Source organism: Bos grunniens, chromosome 3, assembly GCF_055505025.1.
Source record: "Bos grunniens cultivar Pamir isolate PY7600 chromosome 3, Bosgru_T2T1.0, whole genome shotgun sequence".
NCBI lineage: Eukaryota > Metazoa > Chordata > Mammalia > Artiodactyla > Bovidae > Bos > Bos grunniens.
This window is the reverse complement of record NC_141167.1, coordinates 16,750,130-16,753,120: the sequence shown is the minus strand read 5'-3', so window position 1 is coordinate 16,753,120 and position 2,991 is coordinate 16,750,130.

Sequence of the window (2,991 nt, the reverse complement as noted above, 5' to 3'; positions counted from 1 at the left end):
GGGTGGTGTGGACTAAAGACTTGAGAAAGAAAAGGTTGGAAATTGTCTTTGTTCATTATTCCAGAGGCAGGACAGTTGTGGATGAAGGCAGTGTGGACCACACAGGCGTGGGTGCTGGGCACAAGAGATGAAAAGGCTGGGAAGCGAGTATCCATGGTGCCAGTGACCTGAATGTTCATCTCTGCTGACCACAGGGCTGGACTGGAAACCCAGGCTGTGAGCTAGGCTTCATAATCCAGGATATGGGCTGTCACGCTGCAGAAACAAGCAAGCCAGAAACTCCAGAACTGAAAACAATGAAAGTTGAACTTTCCCCTCTGCCATCTGTCCCATGTGGGTCAGCAGCTGAAGTGTACTCATCCTCATCATTTGGAGACCTAGGCTGCTGGACGCTTTATCCCGTGTTCCTGTGACCTCAGAGGCAGAAGAAAGGAGAGAGCTGTGAAATGTTGCATTGACAGCTAAATGCTCTACATGGGAAAAGACATCTCTCCTTTCAAATTTCACCTGCCAAAGCAGATCATATTGCTGTGCCTAGTGACCGAGATGAGGAATATGTGTGACAGTCACACAAGGATACGACTTCCCAGTGTCAGAAACACCCAAGGGCTGAGCAGATGTCAACGATGGGATGGGGGCAGGGACAGGGCCTCATGGCATCGGCCTCAAAGGTGCTGGGTTTTTACAGGGAGTGAAAAAAATAATGGTGTGCAAGGAGGCCTGGAAGAAAATGGCCCCTGGCATTTTGATCATGGGGTGTGGAAGGCAAGGAGCAGCTGTCTGGGAGCGAGTCCTTGGGGAGATCCTGAATTTCATTCGAGACCAGTGGGAAAGTGGAATCCCAAAAAGGCCCAGGAGAAGAAGAGCACAGAATGGAGCCAAGTCTGGCCTCCAGCATTTTACAAGCCCTATTTATAGTCCTTGGGCTTCCTTGGTGGCTCAGTGAAGGAAGCCACCTGCCAATGCAGGAGAGATAGGTTCAATTCCTGGGTCGGGAAGAACACTTGGAATAGGAAATGGCAACCCACTCCAGTATTCTTGCCTGGGAAATCCCATGGCCAGAGGAGCCTGGAGGGCTACAGTCCATGGGGTCTCGAAAGAGTCAGACATGACTGACTAAACAACAACAATGTATAGTTCCCAGCGACAACCCAGGGAGATGAGACTTACGGTCCCCATTTTTAGAGAAGAAAGTGGAAGTTCCAAAGAGTCCCCACCAAGGACTTCCCTGGTGGTCCGGTTGCTAAGACTCTGTGCTCCCAATGCAAGGGGTCTCAGATTTGACCCCTGTTCGGAGAACTAGATCCCACACGCCCCAGCTGAGAGTCTCCACGCCACAACGAAAGATTCCACATGTCACAACTAAAGATCCGACAAGCTGCAAAGAAGATCCAGGATCCTGAGCAGATCCTGGAAAGATCCACTTTCCAAGTTACAACAAAGACTCGGTGCAGCCAAATGAATACAAATAAAGAAAGAAAGAAATATTAAAAACAAAAGGACCCCCACCAGCCAAAGATGCAGGGCTGGTTAGAGGCTGTGTGAGACTGACTCTAGCCTGACTCTGGTGCAGCGCCTCTGGGAGCCCCAAGTTCCTCGCTCTCATCTCCTCCCTGTGCTCTGGCCCCAGGGGAGCCCTGGATCTCAGACTCTTCACCTCCTTCTCCCCAGGAACCCAGGGGAGGAGGCAGGCCCAGGCCAAGACTTCTTCCCAGCAGCTGCCTGGCTTCTCAGCAGCCATCCAGGATAGCCCCGTGTGTCCCCATGTCTGAGGCTGAAGGCGCAGGGATGGACCATCAGACTCAGGGGCTGGGATTCCAGTGCTCGAGACCATGCCAAGTGCATGCAAACTCTCTGAAGAACCTGACTCCCCAGCCTGCTGCTGGCACCCAGGCCCACCTGTCACTCACACCAAGCCTCCCATGGCCTCTCGTATTCACGAGGCAATTTCCCTTTTGGAGTGAGGGAGATGGGGCAGCTACTTCCACTTCACAGAAGAGTAGATCCCAAGATTGCACCCTGGCAAGTGGCAGGGCCACCGACCCAGGTCACACCTGACCCAGAACCTCAGGAAGGCTTGGGCTGAGCCTTGCCATTACCCATCAGGGCTGGGCCTTCTCCCTAGGCCTAAACCCTCTCTGGGCTTAAGACCTAGAGACCATGCTTACTCCTAGAGATTCTCAGGGACAAACCACGGCTGGCTGGATGGCCTCAGAAGGCAGGCCAGCCTGAGATGGGCATGAGCAGGGAGAAACAGGAAGCAAAAAGAGTCAAATAAGGATGGGGGCGACTGAGGAGGGAGCAGCCCAGGGCTGCCCTGCATGGGACTCATCACTGCCATCTGGCCCGGGGAGAGACTTATCACCTCGTCACTTTGTAAAGGAGGAAGGCTGGGGCTTGGACAGGTGATGCTGCTCATAAGGCCACAGTGGTCAGGGGCAGAGCAGAGACTTAAAACCAGGCCCACACATTCAGGGAGTGGTTGGGACTATGGAAAGGGAATCTGGGCCTCTTGGCTACCTCTTAGTCCTGAAATGTGGGTTGGGGGACCCCAGCAGACATATCCTTTAATTCCATCCAGCCTCAGCCACTTTACAGAGACCCAGCTACCAACCTCCCCCTTTTATAAATGAGAAAGTTGATGTCCAGAGCCGGGAAGAGCTTGGCCCAAGGCCAGAGCTAGGATTCCCGAACCCTCAGCAGAGCCACCTGGACCACTCCGCCCACCCCTCCTTACCCCAGGCCCAGGTTCACCTGCCCAGATCTGCCTTTTTAGGAAAGGAAAAGAGCAGCCCTGGTGGGGGCAGGCGGGTGGGCAGGCAGCCACTCTAATCCACTAGCTCCCGGAGGCTCTGGTTACCGTGGTTTGGGGCCCGGGCAACCCTGGCTGGGAGTGCCAGCCCAGCCAATCGGTGCTGCCGCTGAGCTACTCTGCCAGAGCCATACAAGGCTTTGCTGCAGCCCTATCTTGAGCCACCACAGGACAGCCCC